Source organism: Thermobia domestica, chromosome 9 (genome assembly GCF_964235325.1).
Source record: "Thermobia domestica chromosome 9, izTheDome1.hap1.1, whole genome shotgun sequence".
Lineage (NCBI taxonomy): Eukaryota > Metazoa > Arthropoda > Insecta > Zygentoma > Lepismatidae > Thermobia > Thermobia domestica.
In genome coordinates this window covers 249496219-249514911 of record NC_137462.1, presented here as the reverse complement: position 1 = coordinate 249514911, position 18693 = coordinate 249496219, and the positions used below count along the sequence as shown (strand labels likewise).

Genomic DNA, 18693 nt, shown 5'->3' with positions numbered 1-18693 from the left:
AGTAGTCTCGTTGCTGAAACGGGACGTTAGCTCCAAACTAGCTAGCCTTATTGCGTATAGTATGAATTGAAATCTAAGAAATTTTAATATAAAGCAATATAATATTCAAAAAACAACTTCATAAACTTTTGAAATGTTTCAAATGTGTCATTTTGTCAACCATTTTCAGTTTTATAATTTAAAAATTCATCAATAATAATATTTATCAATATAAAAATATTACTGTTATAGGAAATATATCTATAGGTAACATATGTTAATTGACACAAGAGTTTAATTATGTTGTAAAATTTCAATTTGTACATTCTGTTATATGTAATTATTTGTAGTGAGTAATAGTTTTGATATATTTTTAACACTGAAAATATATCAAAGGGAGATGCAGGTGACTGAGTAAGGACAAAGATATTGTGTAGATACGTTTCAAAAGTTTATACATATATTTTTAAGTAACTTGTCTTTTCTCAAAAGGTTTTTAGCTTTATATTAAACTTGATTGGCACTTTTATATTGAAAATAGAATTGTTACCTCCCTTTCCCCGTATTGCATATAGTTATTTGTGCTTTAAGTTGGCAACAACATCTTAATAATCACAATGATCATTGGAGATTGTGACACAATCATTCCACGAGTCGTGCTACGTTGCCACAACTACATGCATGTGACTGTGGGTGCGAGAGTGCTGTGGCTGTCACTCTGCATATTTAAATTATGATTTCACCAGCGTGTCGCGGATTCAAATGAATATTGTGGCAACAAGAAAAAAGAGGCGAGAACAGAGAAGTGCGGGAGGCCAGAGATATTAAACAAAGAGGCGTGACAGAACAAAATCTGGTCTCTGCAGCGCGGCAGAGACTCGTGAAACGGGGTCTACGATACTTGTACTCACAGTATTACTTGTTTGTATGTTGCACATATAAAACTATACACAGACACTTGAAAAAATATACGGATACCAGAGGCGCTGATGAGAAGTTAACCATCGGGGGACTCAGTTAATCTTATAATTAAATCAAGTAAGGATTATAGAAACAAGTTTACTTAGGTGATATAACTATAAATATCTAAGTATCAAATAATATACCGATAGATTATGCGGTACATATGGTTGGATATTTTCTCTTAACTAACCCTAAGCTTTGCGCCGAGTTTCGCGCTAGTCCTCCCTGCAAATCAATTAAAAGCATGTATGGATAATTTGGGAGGACGAATCCAACCACCAATGAAAATTTTGGGGGTCTAACAGGGCGTGAACTCCTAGGTTCCGGCAGGACAGATTCATACGTATTACTACTTCGAAAGAAGAAATTGTTGATTTCATTATTCGTTAAATATTTTTGAAAATACTAACTATTGACAATTTATTTGCAAATATTAAAAAAGCACAATTTGATAACACTCAAACGAGTTGAAGAACTCATTCCTTATTAACCTATTTCCGTTAGGCTACAAATATAACTGAGGGCTCATGATTTGTATAACATTTGTGAAATTTTACACATTGAAACACAAAGAGAAAAGGGGAGAATGTGGTGTCAATACGAAACTTAAAAACGTAAGAAATTAACGGATAATATCAAATATAGAACCACTCACAGAATTAACTCTGTAACTAATTTTCTGCATTCATTTTCTTTCCTTTATTTTCATGATTACATCATCACTAAATTTCTTCACTGGAGATTATCTTTCATTTAGCAGTGTCCAACTGGAGCTCAGCCTTGTAAATGAAACATTTTAAAAGTTTAAACGGCGAAGGCGGAAATCGAACCCGGGACACCGGATTAGAAAAAAACTACAATTCTAACCACTCATCTAAAACGTTACTTCTTCCGGCTCTTCCAAATAAAGAGCGTTTTCTGTTCGCTCAAAACAGTAGCTTCTTAATAGTCAGATTGATTTGCAAAAGAGAATCGGAAGGCATTATATCACTGTATTCACTAAATTATCAACATTACAAATTTTTTAAAAAACAAAATACAAAACTCCTTTATATTGAATCAAATACGGCGCGTATATTATACTGGTAAACGAACTAAAGACAAATGAATTACTGCGTAGTAATCGTGGTTAAGTGGTCAAGGTGGTCCATCAGTAGTCTGAACACTGGAGATACTTTCGGAGAATCAGAAAAGAGAGTGGTCTGAGGCACTATATGTCTATTTTTTAATTTAAACTTGACGTTTCTCGAGTATAGTATTTTATCATGACAGAAATCAGAGTGTTTCGTCGTTATCGTCAGCGTATGCAATTTGCTTCATAAAAGAATGTTTTCACTCTTACTTAACAGAGAAGTCTTAGCGTAGTGGCGTGAGCATTCGTTTCGTAATTCAAGGGCCCCAAGTTCGATTCTCGGTGCGGTAAGTTGTTTTCATGAATTATAATATGCATATGTCTTATGTGTAATAAATGAAAAATAATCAATTTCTTTCGGTCTGACAAGTTAGAGTAGAGACAGCTTCTCAACAAGGGAAATCTAGCAATATAACGTCACATGTTTGTCTACAACCTTGATTCTTACTGTGGTGGAAAACGTAACGTGTCTAGCAAACAATTCATGAATACGAACCAGAAGGGTCATGCTTAGGGCCTAGTGTTGTATCAACATATATTTACTGTTTTTGTCTTTTCTTTTTCTTATTTTGTTTATCACCTTCGATGCACCTCCCCTCTTAGCACCTTCGATGTACTTACCTGGAATGTCACTGTATATAGTGTAAATAAAGGTTCGGGGTTCGATTATAAGTTAGTGTATTTTATAGTTATAAAATTTTTGAAGTCAATGTTAATATTGTATAAAAGACGAATCTTTAGTCTTTAAGCTATTGATAATGTGCCAGCCACGAACAACAGGATGTAGGGTCACTGAAGGGTCACACGTATGTGATGATAGTGTATGTACTTTCAAAATAGTCACTTTTGTAATGGTTTATTTTTTAAGGAACGCGCGGTTTATGGTAATGTACGCGCGTGTACATCACGCAGTGAGAGCATGGATTACTAAGTTCACTTTCAAAGTCTGTATCATAGGTCTCCATGTGCGTCCACGTGTCGACCTAAACTCATGTGATGATCTGATCTTTGTGCTTACGATAGTTTTATATACTAGTTGCTATACAAGGTTTGGCACATTCCGGGAAAGCACTTACTTATTATTATTCGCTCTGCAGTCTGTATCTTGGCTTACTGTATCTTGGTTTATAGTAACTTGGCTTATAACATTTTGTCTTATAACATCTATCTTAGTAACAAGCAACTTTGGTACTTAATATATCGTATATTATTGTATTTCATCGTATCCGGTGATTCTATTTTTTACCTAAAGTGGAACTTTAATAATTTTACTGAAAGAACAGTCAGTAACATTTTGTAATCGTTTGTTGTGGAACTTGTAAACCTTTATTTTTCTTATTAACTTCAATAAACTATTCACGCCTACCAAAGAGAGATCCTATTTTATTAGAAGAAAAAGAAGAACCTGCGTGAGACGAAAACGTCAATCATGCAACACTCGTAGGAGTCATAAATGTGTCTGAAACAATATTGTTTCCGAGCAATTATTCCGAACTTCTTTCACTATTATTCCTAGTGCTAGAAATAATAATATTTTCGTTCGTCATTTTCAACACGTCCCATGTATCCGTTCAAACAAAATTCGTAAATAGGAACTATTCTTGTTTATATTGGTATGTTTATTTTGTTAGAATATCAATGTAACGCATACATAATCCAAAGTCTTTTAGCCAAAGAAAGCGTGTTACTATGTATCGTCTTCTTTCTTACCTTTCGTTTCGTTTCTGACACTAATAGCTCTTATCCTTTCTCTATCACTATCTCTTATCCTTTCCTTTTCTTTTACTATCTACTTTAGTATGCTTATTTACTTTCAATCGGACCTAATACTGAGGTGTTAAATTTTCAGTAATAATAATAATAATAATAATAATAATAATAATAATAATAATAATAATAATAATGGTATTAACATTTATAAAATTGCTTATAACTAGACAAAATTTACAGATTAGTAGGGATTTCGGGGGGATGTCTAGACCTCCAGGACACACCTCTGCGACTCCCAAAATTTTAAACCAAAGCGTTGTTTCGTTTTAGAAACGAGAAGAAACTCCTCTTCTCGTAAGCAACACTAAAAAAAACTTAATATTCTTGCTAAATGTTACATTTCTGGTAGTAATGTTATGCCCTGAAAGATAATAAGCTCCTAACTTTTAATCTTCTATGAGATTATTGTTATTATTATTATTATTATTATTATTATTATTATTATTATTATTATTATTATTATTCGTGAAGATTTGATAGTTAAAGTATTGAAACATCCGAGTATTCAAATATCGGAAGAAAATTTAACGTGTGTCATCGCCGATCAATCGCCACCAAAAATTCTAAATCTAAAAAAATGTACTGGTCGTTCGTGAATCCGATTCGATTCGACTACCCTTGGATCACGGGCGTCGCTAGCGGGAGGATTGGGGGTCGCGTCCCCCCAATTCTTTAGTTAAGAATATTTAAAGAAAATATACTACTTTGTATATGTAACTTTTGTCGGAAAGAGGATTTTGATTTTGATTCATTCAATCCCCAAAATTTCAAAAGCTAACAACGCCAGTGTTCAGGTTACTGATGGACCGCCTTGACCACTTCACCACGATTTCTACGCAGTAATTGATTTGTCTTTAGTTTGTTTACAAGTATAATACACACGCCGTATTTGATTCAAAATAAACGAGTTTTGTATTTTATTTTTATAAAATCTGTAATATTGATAATTTAGTGAATACAGTGATATAATGCCCTCCGATCATATGTTTTGCCAATCAGTATGACTATTAGCAAGATACTGTTATGAGCAAACAGGAAACGATCTTTATTTAACGAGCCGGAAGAAGTAACGCTTTAAATCAGTGGTTAGAATTGTAGTTTTTCTAACCTAGTGTCCCGGATTCGATTCCCGCCTTCGCCGTTTAACATTTTTATAATGTTTCATTTAGAAGGCTGAGGTCTAGTTCGATGTAGCTAAATGAAAGATAATCTCCAGTGGAGAAATTCAGTGATGATGTAATCCTGAAGTATAGGAAAGAAAATGAATGCAGAAAACGAGTTACAGAGTTAATTCTGTGAATGGTTCTATATTTGATATTATCCGTTAATTTCGTACATTTTTAAGTTGTTTATTGACACTATATTCGCCCCTTTTCTCTTTGTGTCTCAATGTGTAAAATTTCACAAATGTTATACAAATCATGAACCCTCAGTTATATTTGTAACCTAGTGTTATCGAATTTCGCTTTTTTAATATTTACAAATAAATTGCCAATAGTTAGTATTTTCAAAATTTATTTATCGAATAATGAAATCAACGATTTCTTCTTTCGAAGTAGTATTACGTATGAATCAGTATTGCTGGAAGCTAGGAGTCTACGACCTGTTAGAGCCCCAAAATTTTGATTGGGGGTTGAATTCCTCCCACGAAAGATCCATTCATACTTTTAATTGATTTGCAAGGAGAACTAGCGCAAAACTCGGCGTAAAACTTTGGGTTAGTTAAAAGAAAATAACCTACCATATATACCGCATAATCTATCCTTATATTACTTGACACGCGGATATGTATCGTTATATGACCTAAGTAAACTTCTTTGTATAATCCTCATTGGAATTAATTATAAGATTAACTAAGTCCCCCGACTGTTATTTTCTCTTCGCCATTTCTGGCATCCATATCTTTTTTCAAGTGGTCGTGTATAATTTTATGCATGTATCACACAAACACGAAGTACTGTGTATCAAAAAGTATCAAAAAACTCCCTTTTTTCATTTGGTCAGTCAGCGTTTCACTCTACTTCTGCACGAAAATACTCTTTATATATTTGTTCTTTTATCAGGGGGGGCAACTTCACGCTGCTATTGTAGATACTGTACCAGGCGTAAATTATCTAGGAGCAGGAGTTAGTTAGTTTGCCTATGTCACGCATTTTGTACATCAAGAATTTTCGTGGCCCGCTGTACAAACTTTTGGTTTCCGAGTTACTAGCCACCAATATTAGTCTTTATCTCAGTGAAATCAGGAAATTTTATTAAAGCACAAATTGTGGAAATCATTCAATTTTTACCAAACTTGAAATGGTGGTAGATCATGTGCTAGGAACTGTATGTAATATTGTTTAGCAAACTTTTGATTCCCGTGTTATTGACAATCAAAGTTAGGTTCGGACTTGACGAAAGGATGTTGTATAAGGCATGTTATCGCTTGAAACGTTTGATAATGACTAAAAGTAGTACGGTTATGGACTTCAACATATTTAGTATACACGGTTAATATTATAAAGTACCAGCTTTTGGTTCTCAAAATATTGTGCAAAAAATTTGAGCTTAAATATAATAATAATAAGGAAATGTTATTAAAACGTGTTAAACTCAACCGTTATGACCAAAGTTAATATGGCCATTTATGTTGACGAGACTGGTGCGTGTGCAAGATCAGCATGAAATATTGTGATGTACAGACGTTTGGTTCTCGAGTTCTTGGCTATAAAAATTGGGTTTCACTCAGTGAAGTAAAGAAATTTCACCAAAACACAAAAGATGATTCATCCGATTTTTATCAAAGTTGGCATGCTGGTAGACTATTGACAAGCTTAGTAATCATATACAATTTTATGATGTGCAGGTCGATGATTCCTGGGTAATTAGCCATGACAATTAAATTTGGACTTCACGAATGAGTATTGTTTAATGTATACTATCAGCGGAAATCGTCTGAGTTTGACCAAAAATTGTATGTAGTTAAATGTTGACGTAATAACTACGCATGTTAAATTTCAGATTGTATGGGTTGTTGGTTCCCGAATTAGTGATTTCGAATTTGGTTTAAACAGCTAAATCAAGAAATTAGACTAAAACATATTCAATTAAATTCAACCAATTTTGATGAAAATTGATATTGAGGCAGACTTCGTGCTGAGTATATATGTAAATTATTATGGTGTTATTACTTTTGGCCTTCAGAATAATTTTCCAAATTTGGTATTGACTAAATTGTGATTGATGTAACTCATCTAATCATTACAAAACTTTTACTAAACTTGTATAATTGGTAGACTTTTACGAGTTTAGTTCGTATGCGAGTTTAGTATAAAATATTATGGTGTAGTTCTTGGTTCCCAATCTATTGGCCATAAAAATTAGGTTCAGATTCAGTGAAATCATGAAATGTTATTGAACCGCGAGAGGAGAAATTCATTCAATGGTAGCTTGATGTTCATGTGAGCTTTTATAGTGTGTTTTGTTTTCTGAATTATTGGCCATTAAATTTGGAGTTTTGACTTCAGTTTGAAATTAGGAAGTATAATTAAAACGCAATTCAAAGTATCCCATCTTGAGTAAACTCAACATAGTTGTAGATCTGGAACTGCTTAGTTCACTGTGCTATCTGCAATTCAATGAAAGTCATTCAATGAAATAATTGGGATACATAACGTACGTAATGCGCAAAGATGATTCAAATGATGGGAAAGCATATTGTACTGGATTAAACTTCATTTTCAATCTGGAGATGGTCCATCTAAACGTATCTCAAAGTAAAAAACAGTAGAAATTCACACTCGCGGCATAAATACCGTTAATCGTTATAAACTCCTAAATAAACTCTTAAATTAATATATATCAATTTAAGTGTCACATTATGATCCGAGGTTATTGAAGACTGTGATCATAGTGATGAACAAAATCGTAGTAGAAGTGGTAGGAAACTTGATAACCCCGAAAAAACATATGCACATAGTGTTTCTGCATCACAAAGCCCACTTGGTGAAAGCAAAGACTTCATGCACTAGAAATGAGCTCTCTACACTGACCGAAAGGCGCGCACACTAACCGCTTAGCGACAAAGGAGATTCTGTAACTGGATATTATAGTAAGTATTATCACTTCCGGTTGCAATAAAATTCGACATGGAAACTACCATTGTATTACAGAATCCAGATCAAGAACTGTTTCCGGCTATCATTTATTTTTCTTTGAACGTGTAAAGGGTGGTGTCTCACCATTTCCGGTTTACATAAACATCGAGATGAAAATCTTAGAATCCAAGATTCATATAAAAATATATCTTGTTATATCTTACCATTTTTGCTCTATGATGATCAGTATTGAAATTAGAAGTGGTAGTAAATTTGTACAAGAAGATAAAACTTAGAGATTGCCTATTCCCAATTTCAGTAGTGGTAATAAATTTCTACAAGAAGATAAAACTTAGAGATAGTCGATTCCCAATGTACTGAATTCATGTTTCTTGCTAACTATTATCAGGCTTGCTCACTGCGCTAGCAGTACTGAAATTGGGAGTTGTAATACATTTATTACACTTACTGTTAGTAGAGAAACAAGTGAGTTTCATTTCATAGTGTAAAACTACCTTAGACTTTCAATGTATGCCAATTGAATACTCAAACGTCCAGTACGATAAGTAGTGCAACTATAACTCATGGTTGCAATTGATTTAGAAGATCAAAGATGAAACTTGTTCTTCCGATGCTGAATCCATATCAAAAAGCCATTTTAGCTGTCTGTTATGGCTTTTGTTCTACATGGATAAAGATTCAAACCAGCAATGGTTAATTAGAACCACTTTCGGGTTGAATAGAGGGTTAACGGAAGAGCTGGAATCTATTCTTAGAATACTGAATCGATTGCAGAAATTTTTTGATATATTTTATAGTTTTTGCTCTGTAGACATAAGTATTGAACATAAGTAGTAATAACTTCCAAGCATTTCTGTTTGAGAAGAGTGTTTATGACGATATGTTCCCTTAAAACCCTGAATCGATTGCAGTAAACTTATTGCCGCTATCTATTACAATTTTGGTTTTATGGCGATAACTGTTAAAACTGAAAATGGTTAATTTGAGCAATTTCAGTTCAAACAGGAATGAAAAAGTAGGTGGAATCTATTCTTGGGACGCTGGATTGAATGTAAAAATCTGCATCTCAATATCTATCACCGTTTTTGCTTTATGGAAATTAGTATTACATATAAAATCAAAAATAGTAAGCTTCAAACACTTCCGACTTTGTGGAGTATTACGGATTGCTGTGATATTTTCTCTAGATACCCTGAATCGATTGTAAGAGAACCATTTGTCGCTATTACATATTTTTACTGTGATGATAAATGTTAAAAGGTGTAATCGTTAATTAGAACCACTTCTGGTACGAATAAAGGTCAAGGGAGAAGATAGAATTAATTCTTTGTAACGTGCCCGTTACAAGTCACAGGAAAAAAAAAGAAATTATAAAATAAAAATGTAAAACTACGATAAGGAAAATGGTAAAATTACTATTAATGTATTTAATATTATGTGTTACAGAAGGAGACATAAGCCTATATATATAAAAAAATCATCTTCGAATTTTTTTTTAAAAAATAGGAGAGAAAGATTTGAATGTAAAAATAACGTTTGTGAGAAGATTTCCTTTGCCTTTCGTAACCAAGAACTACTAGGTCTTGGCTTATGAGCTGGTCGTAGACTGCGCATGGTCAGCTTTGCGGCCGCAAGCAGCTGGCTTCGGCTAGCTGACTTGGACTGTGTTTTGCGAACGGACAACATCTGGATGGTTTGGTTGTTCGAATGCATTACGAATCTAAATGGACGTTGCGTGTTGGTTCAGTTTCTTGTATTGAAGTCTTCGTTGTAGAAGAGTGTGTTGTTGAAGGAAATAAGAATATCCATTATAAGTGAGGATTATGAATATAGTGATATTATATTTAGTGCAATATTTCGTGTATTTGCGTTTTCCTGCAAAAATAGTGAAAATAGTGTTGCTTGAAAAATCGATAAAAGTGTTGGAAGGGAGGCTTGGTTTAGCTGTCTCTGATTCTGTTAGCAAGCAAATTACAGTAAAGTGCGTTAGTAATACTCAGAATCACATAATTCTAATTGTTTCTGCAGTTTTTCTCGAATTTATGAATGTGGGAAATTGTGGACCTACGTCCCATTTTCTCATTTGAGTTTCTAATTGAATTGGGATCATTTAAATTGAATCCTGAGCATAACCTCACTTTACAGTGAATTATTCTTGTTTTGATAAGAGAGTCAGAGGCAATTGAGGGCAGAAAAACTACAAAAAGTAGAGGTAAAAACGTGGATTTACAGAGGTGAGTGATTTTTCAATTTTTTTATTATTTTGTCTGTCTACGTCCATTCTGTGTATTCTGTGGGTTGTCTTGTTGGATTCCATTTGGCTAGATTTTCAGCGGAATATATATAATTATCGCGAGTAAGCTCGTGAAATCCAGGGGAACAAAGGTGGAGGGATTGTATCCGAAACCTTTGAAACGTGCTATTTACCCTATATTCATTACAGGTTTGAATTTCATGTTTTTGATTCAAGGAGTAAAATGCAAACATCTTATTAATGCTGATTTGAATACTGAAAAACTGAAAGTAAAATTTAATCTTTTTTCTAAAAAGTAAAACTTCGTTTGACTTGTTCGTGCTGTTTGGAGTATGTTTGACCGGTTTATGTTTGAAATGTTTCGATGTTGCAACGCATTCAACTGGATTTAGTAAAGTTATTTGCGGTTGTTTTTCGTCGGGAAATTTCAATTTTCAAACTAAATTGCGATAATTTAATAAAAATAATTTCTTTAGTGATAAGTATTTATGTAAGCTTTTTCTTCGGTTTGAAAGAAAGGGAAATCTTCACTTGATTAAAGGTGGGAATTTATTTCTTATTTTTAAAGAAAGGAATATATTAGTACTAGACAAAAGAGGTCCTAGACTGGCCTTGAGTATTCATACTAGGGTTAAGTGTGAGAGTTCCTTGACTGGCCTAAATTATTTACGTCAAACTTCAGAGGTTCCTGACTTGACTGGAGAATATAGTTATTATTCAATCTTTGAATATTTACGATTCAGCGGACGATTCTTTTGGAATTATATTAATTTTTCTCTTTTCTCAAACTGAGAAATAAAATAATTGTTGAAACCAGATTTTGACTTGGCACCGAGAAGACAGATTATTGTAATTTATTTGTAATAAACATTTATTCCTGAATTGGTTGTGTTGTTATTTGTTTATATAATTACTGTTAATTTATGAACTATTACTCCTCTGGATTTCCGAATTGAAATAACAGCCTGAGCTTTCCGGGTGTCTGTCCGTGTGAAGCCCCTTGTGCGGCCAGGCTGGATTGGTTTTTCCCACCTTGTCCGCTAGGCTATGGATGGGGGCGTTACATCTTCTAATACTTGTTCGTTCGTGAAAAACCGCATCACGATTTCTCTTAGTTCTTATTTTAGAAAAATCAGTATTGGGACAAAAGTACTGGTAAATTCACCATTTCTTGCACTTTTAATTTTGATAGAGTGATGTGGGCTGTTATTTTATATAATATTGAGACGTTGTATCGATAAAAAAGCCAACTGTGGCTCTCTATTACTATTTTTCTTCTATCGATTAATATTCAAACTGAATATTATTAATTTGAACAACTTCCGACTTGAACAGCTGGTTAATGGAAAAGATGAACCTATTTTTAGAAAGCTGAATACAATACAAAAATCTATATCTCGATAGCTATTACTATTTTTGGTATATGTAATTCAGTTTTGTAAGCGGAAATAATAGAAAATATAAATAATTTTCAGTTTTGAGAGAATATTGTGGCTTGTTATGATATGTTGACTTAAGATGCTAAATTGTTTGCATTATATCGCTTCTCGTTATATATTACCGTTTTCGTTCTATATCAATAAATGTTAAAACCGGAAAAGGCAATTCTAAACAATTCTGGCTTGAATGGAGGATTGGCAGTAGAGATGAAATCTATTCTTTGGGCTCTGAATTGACTGCATAAGCTAGTAGTGTGAAAAGGTTGAAAGTTGAATATATTATTGGGATATTGAATTGGTTCTGGAAAATCATGTCTCGCTATATACTACTTTTTATGTTCTGTGGTGATCAACAATGTAACAGAAGGCGATCTCTACCACTTCTAAATTAAATAAAAGCCAAATAGGCATGATGAATCTAATTGCAATATTGCACTACTCGTTATTTCTTACGCTCTTGCTCTGACGCTTCAAAGTGGAGTATTTGACCTTGAAAACCGGTCGAAAATGCCATTGAGTATCATATAGTAATCAATTAAATTAAATTAGTTTGTGTTTACCCACAGTTTGAAAGACACATTATAGCCAAAACCTGGTTCTGTAGTTTTGAGCATTCGGCCAAATCAGGGAAATTATGCTATCTTCTGAATTAATAATTTTTATTGCTTTAAACTGTCTATGGTAAACGCTTTGAAACATTTTGAGAGATAATTCTTAGTTTTACTGTTAATTGCCATTTGCTACTTCAAATAATGGATAGAGAGTAACATATGCATAAAATACAAACAGCAATACACTCTTTAGATATAGTGTACAGGGTGTGGCCAAAAGTCTGGACCGGGCTAAATGTTTGAGAAACTATAAATGCAGTCGATCGAAAGTCAGTTGGTGGTAAGGAGAAACATTATGACGTGGTTAAAGTTGAAGTCCGACATCGTAGTTGCCACCATATTGGAAACAGCCTGTTTAATTTAAATAACAATATGGTCATGTGGCATATTAAACAACATCCCCATTCGAAGAGAAATAGAACGGTAAAGTTTTTTGCATAACCTATAGTAAATCAATTTCAAGTTACGAATGGATTTAGGATAGGTTATGTAATATTTCAGACATAAATTTTGTTATGTCTGGAGCATTGTATGGACGGGAAATGAATGTATATTTTTTGTAAGTAGGTTGGGATTGTAATGAAATATTAATTGCTCAATAAGAATTTTGAACAGCGGCAGGCTCTTGGAATGCCACAAGTGTTGTTTAGGAAACTGAACTCTCTTCTACTCACGCGTATTTGCGTACTTGTTTACATATGTGAAGAAGAGACTAGGGTAGTACATACTTAAAAAGTGAATCAAGGATATTCGTTTGACTAATTTGTCTTGAAAATATCTGACAACAGAATAATAATTCAATTATGCTAACTGTTCGAGTTTAGATGACCCAATTGTTGGAAATTTAAGTAATTTATCTCAACCTCCTTAAATATCTAATAAGTCATAAGAAAAAAAATGGGTTTGACTCAAAAGATTTTTGTAGGGGGAGTTCAGGACATTAGATTGCCATTTTCGAGTGAGAATTTTGTTACACAGACACATTGAGAATGCCCTAATAATTTAAATCATTTAGATGAAAACACCTCAAATATTGGTTTTTCACCTAATTCAATTTACATAATGAAGTTTCCCAACCTATCGGTCAGGGTAGGGTTCTCGGTAAATATCAACGACATTGCTAAAACTATAGGAAGAATTTATGCATAAAAAATCCATCCTGTTAATTTGTCAGCAGGATAAATTCCATTCAGATTAGTAGAGTCGAGATTTTTATGTTATATCAACCCCCTAAATATGTACATAAATATGTAAAAAAATCTCTTAAAAATGTAACAAATATGTGATATTATATAAGTATATATAATATTACATATGTTACGAAAACGTAATATTAACACGCGTATGAGTATGAAATATTTAAACAAATTATGAAGTTAAGGAGGAAAATCTACTAAACTTTATCCTGCTTAATGCAGGTTCCCCAATTAAGGGAAATGCTTGAACAGCTGAGACAGCCATACGTGAATGACGTGACTGATTGCAGGATAATAAAAATCAGATTCGAATGATGGAAGATGTGAATCGGCTAGAGAGAAGCAGGAAAGCAATGCAATGCATTTCTACGTCAGAAATCTCATATGGGGAAGTGTGGTCCCGTATGTAGAACCTTTTACACTAAATGCGCATCCGTCACCACGGCCCAATCTGGAAATGAATTATACACAATACACAAATTTAAATACTGAAAGAAACTTAAGACGAATTATACTGTTTTATATATATTTATTTCATGCAGGGAAATGCAGTCCTATATATTTTAAACACTACAAGCTGAACTAAGATTGAAGAATATTTCCACTAATGAACATTTTTATTTGAAATAGAGTATTTACAAAAGATGTGTTTGCAGCTCAACTGTGTGTTGTTGCACAATGGGTTACAAGGTACATTTCCTAATGATCAGAAGGTAAATTTTTTCAGCGATCGAATATGCAGAGAATGATCTCCCCACATCACATGAGGTAACATGAGCGTACTTTAAAAGGGGGATATAGTTGGGAGAAATATCTTCACGGGAGTTCCTGTTTCACCACTGAGAATCTCAAACCCTGCCAATAGGCTGTCGTAACCGGGGTTTCTTTCCAGCTCTGCATTTAATTTCTTTCGACCTTTTTCTCCTACTTCCTCACATACACCTTGAAGCAGTCTCTGCGCATCTTCTATGATTTCCATGGATTCCGGAAGAGGCCGCCCAACAGTCTCTACCTTTTTAATGCTTGTATTTAGCCAACCAAAATTGATGTCTATGGATGCAATATCACATATCATAGGATTTAGTATCATAGGAGAATTACATAAATATCGTACAAATAAGTTAATTTCAGATCCTTATTTACGAAAATGTGCCTAGCCTGTAGCTCAGTCGGTAGGGTGGCCGACTGCCAATCCATCGACCCCATTTTAATTTCCGGTGGGCGTAGTGGAGGGACCATTCACCTCAGGCCTTAAGTCCCAGAGTAGTGCTCTCAAACGGGTCGGGTAAGGTCTGAGCAGCTCGAGTCACTTGTCGTGTCAAGTCAAAGCTATTCGGGTCCCAGGCCGGGTCAGGTTGGACCTTGACCCGGCCCGTTCAGTGCACTATCCTAAAGTTTCACTCACCCTATGAAAATGAGTGCCAAGGAAAACTTGAATCAAACCATTCGAGTAGGTTACTCAAAGCGACTGGGAATAGCTACACACTGACCACGTGTATCCCGCAGAAAAGCCGCTTAGCTGGCCCTGGTCCTAACAGGCTGTTGCACTGTATGTTCATTTTATTTACACTAATGTTGTTCAGGAATCTAGTAGAAACATACAAATTTACTAGCACAACCGGAAGTGTGATTGCTCAACGGATTGTGTCCCAAACTCTCCCATTGGGTACCTTGCTGGTCGCGCCAATAAAACACCTGAAGGTATTAATGGGTGCATTATTGGCGCGACCAGCAAGGGAAGATTGATCATCACATACTGTTCCGAACATTACGTATTTACTTTGACTTGATTACGGTATCTATTTTTTTAGATTATTCCCAAATATACATTCTGTTTTATAAAAAAATCATGCAGACAAATGCTCTAAACCCCTGTCAACATACGCTACTGCTTGCATCTGAGTCAGATATATCTATGCTTCATTCATTCAAAGAAGTTGCAAACCCATTTCACATTACATGGAGAATTTTACTCAATTCTCCTATAAAAATCACAAAAACAAGTAAAATTAGCCAATAATCAATCTTTCCAGCCTGGACAGTACTTCAAACGCAAGAAACAACAATTGGCTTTCTCGCACACAACAATCAAAGGATTCCGAAACTGAACAATGAATACATGAATACCGAGTACGTTCATAAAAATAAAAAATATCTGAGCACCTACCAGTTTTAGTTATGTCTCCAGGACCTTTCAAATCCTTGGTAGCCAAAAGTGCGTGGCACACTTTCTGAATTGCTGAAACAAAATGGCTTTGGCGGGGAAAATATTTCTTGTACATCGTTCAGCCAGTTGTTGGACGTTTTGCAAAACAGAGTGAAGCGTTACCAAGAAGTACCGTTCGAACACAACGTACGAATGGTGTTCTATAACGTTTGCTTTCTGCATGTACTTAAAAGTACCGACAGTAAATAAAGGGTTAAAACAGTTTTATATAAACGAATGTGTAGAAACCAAAAATATGTAATATTGGTCAACATATGTAAAAATATGTAATATGAAACTTGAGTTGAAGCACCCTTCAGGTGTGAATCAAAAACATTTAGGGATTTGAAGAACCTACATATGAAGGAAAAAAATATGTAATTATATACAAACTAGTTAGCGTTATTCGAAAAGAAAGGAATACACAGGAGAATTAACTGTTACACATTTCTTTTTTTTATTATTGTGAGCTATTTATATTTCAAACGTTTCCTGAATTGTTAGACGAAAAATTTTATAATTTCAAGAGAATTGATTGTAATAATTGCTAAATTATTGTTGACGTGTTAAATAAAATCTATCTCAAATTAGAGAAAATTCTAGCTTCTGTTTGAGTGCTATTCATTGCTATCGAAAAGTGAATTGGTACTTTAAAACTGGAATTCAGCGCAGCGCTTTATTTGAATCCCCCTTCTGTTCTTTCAAAATAAGATTTTTTAGAAATATATCACAAGCTCAAGCAAGTATAATTTAATCTCTGAAAGGTTTGCCGAAAGGAAAAATTGCATGAAACATTCTATCATTAAATAATTGATGTTTGTTATAGATCTTAAATTTCAATTGTAGTGTTAATGAGTATAAATTAATACATACTGTAGTTCATGAGATGAACCAAGCAGTACCGTTTAAAATGTATCGTTTATATATCCAGCTAAACTTAGAAGAGCATAGGGAGATTTCTATTGGATTTTCAAAAATGTCCCCAGACTAAGCAAATTATAAGAAGAGGTTGTGATTAAAACAAATTAAGTGAATAGCTCAATAACTTTGTTAAATAAACAAGATAAGAATACTCAATTGCGAGGTAGTGGTCATTTTACAAATTCTGAAAGTAAACAGTCAGCTGTTAATTAAAATGAACGTAACATGCGCGAATCATCAATGAACTCCTTAGCACTTTACAATAATAAGGATCTAAATTATGTTATTCTTTCACAATTAAACGAAGCGCTAGGAACATATATTGGGCCGGGATGTAAACTAGTATAAGTCATAAAGTATCAATTTCACAGGAGATGTGAAAAAGTTCTTACAAGACAATATTTTGTTTAATTGCGACGATTACTTATTGACGGAAAGATTGTTCAGTTATAGCGTTGCAGTTGTCACATCTCAGAACATTTATAGTGTCCCTCGTGTTTGTAAAGAAAAATATGATAACTCAGTTTCGGACAAAAAGTGACTTGGCCTAATTTACCTCTCTGCCACAGATATGTGAATGTTTTGATAGAAAAACATTGAGTTGGCTTTTGGTTTATAGCGGATTAATATAACATTATGGGGTGGCCCATAATCTTAAGGAAACAAATCACATTCCTATCCATACATCTTTGGGAGTTCTGTAAACAATGAAACTTAATATTAATATTCTATAATGATTCGAAAGAGCCAGTTTTCTACTGATTAATGATTTATTGTACGATTGTCTGCTTGGCACTCCCTTTTTTAACTTGGATATCGAATAAAACTGAATCTCCACAAAACCGTAGATTAGTGATATTATATTTGATTGAAGATGTTTCAAATTCAACTCCATCTTACCGGATGTCTCAATCTGAACTTATGTCAGTTGATCTTGCTGGCAGAAATCTATTAAAATTGGAACGAAGTCATGGTAAACATCAGAAATAAACTGCTTTGTTCTTTCGAGATATTTCATCATGGAGTAACTGCTTTAAAAAGGTGGCTCCGGCGGCCAGTTGAGTGTATGGTATTTTGGAAATGGTGCAATTACTAACGCAGAATAAAGATACATCTAATGTTGGAATTCAATATTAAAGAAAACTCTCTGCTGTTGAATGACAATTATTGGAAATATCATCTTGGGATCAAATTAATAATATTCGGATCGTCTTTAGACGGAATAACTATAATCAACAGATAGCGTTAAATAAGGAATTAGTGAATTTAAATCTATTCCGTTTTGTAAAAGCGGATAATAATTCATAATTTAAAAACATCGGTTTTTATCTAGTTCCTTTGAATATAAATTACCGAATCTTCCCGAAAGATTTTATCCCCAAGTGTGATAAGTGCATATATATATAAAACTTTCCCTGCTCCTGTTCTTCTGGAAGAAATTATGTAAATTGCTAAAATTACATGAGAATACCTATGGTAATCAATAACAGAAAAAAGTGGAAAAGAAGAAATAAGGGATGAAGTATCATCATGTTGTAAGGCAAAGTGGATCTTTGACTCCAACATCGAGGAACGAAACAGAAGATCAATGCTTTGAAGAACAAAAACTTCATGATCTGTTGCAGCCGTTCAGAGATGTTCTACCGATAGTGGATCGGAAGCATCAGAAATTGATATTCAACAATTAAACAAGTTGTACGACCTTCTGAAGAAGAACACTAAGCAGTATACACATCCTAAAAATGACTTGCAATTAAATTTGTTTTCTAACGATGATATTAGTAAAAATAATGAACGAGATTCGAGATCAGATTGTCAGAATACTGATAAAAATATTGGAGATCATTGATGACTTGAATTCTGACTCTTCTTATCTTTTTAATTGCGGAAAATAGGGTGTTGGAAAACTTTTGAACGTAAGATCATTTAAAAGCCGAAAAGATTTAAGCATCATACAATCTCAATTCATAAAAATAGAAAGAAAATCTTTGGGGATTGGGTTAAGGACTTAGTGTTTCAAGGAACTTTAAGGGAAGTCGATCATTCGGATTACGGGAGTAATTAGTTTTTGGTTCGCAAGCAAAATTCACAGTTTCAAAAAGTATAACATGTATGTTTATTC

The 18693-nt window shown here is 33.8% G+C and overlaps 1 long non-coding RNA gene across 4 annotated transcripts in view; it reads right to left on the bottom strand.

Annotated features, from left to right (window-relative positions):
• LOC145694246 (uncharacterized) overlaps nt 1-18693 on the bottom strand; it is a 1290393-nt gene that overhangs the window by 881033 nt on the left and 390667 nt on the right. The gene's annotated exons all lie outside the window — the stretch shown is intronic.